We start from the raw sequence: 517 nt of genomic DNA, 5'->3' as shown, positions 1-517 counted from the left end.
GAATTAGGGTTGTGGCTATGTGAATATCATATGAGAGATGTTGTAAAGGTAGGAATGACAAGACGCAGCAACAGTTTCGATACAAGGAGGAGAGTAGTAAGAGGGAGGAGCTGGGGTTGACGTTAAGGTTATGTGACTGAGAGGATGGTGGTACTGTTGATAGTAATAGGGAAGTTCAGAAGAGGAGAGTTTTGGCGGGGAAAGAGAATGATTTCTGTTTTGTAAATGATGAATTTGAGATGTCTACAGGTCATCTGGTTCTAGATAAAAACCAACCATTTCATTGACTGACACCATGTGCAGCATTTCACACCCACATCCTTTCATCTCTGCAAAGAAGAGAGGGAGGTGCATTTTCTCATCTTTTCTTGGGGGCCAAGCTTGGTCATTACAATGACACAAGCTTTACTCTGGTTTTATCGTTCTTTGCCTTTTCGTTGTTGTTATCATTACATATGTTGTTTTCTGGGTTTCGTTTACTTTGCTCCATTTTAGATCACATGTCTTTTCATCTTTT

The sequence above is a fragment of the Trichosurus vulpecula genome, chromosome X (genome assembly GCF_011100635.1).
Source record: "Trichosurus vulpecula isolate mTriVul1 chromosome X, mTriVul1.pri, whole genome shotgun sequence".
Taxonomy (NCBI): Eukaryota; Metazoa; Chordata; class Mammalia; order Diprotodontia; family Phalangeridae; genus Trichosurus; species Trichosurus vulpecula.
Note: the sequence above shows the minus strand (reverse complement) of the source record.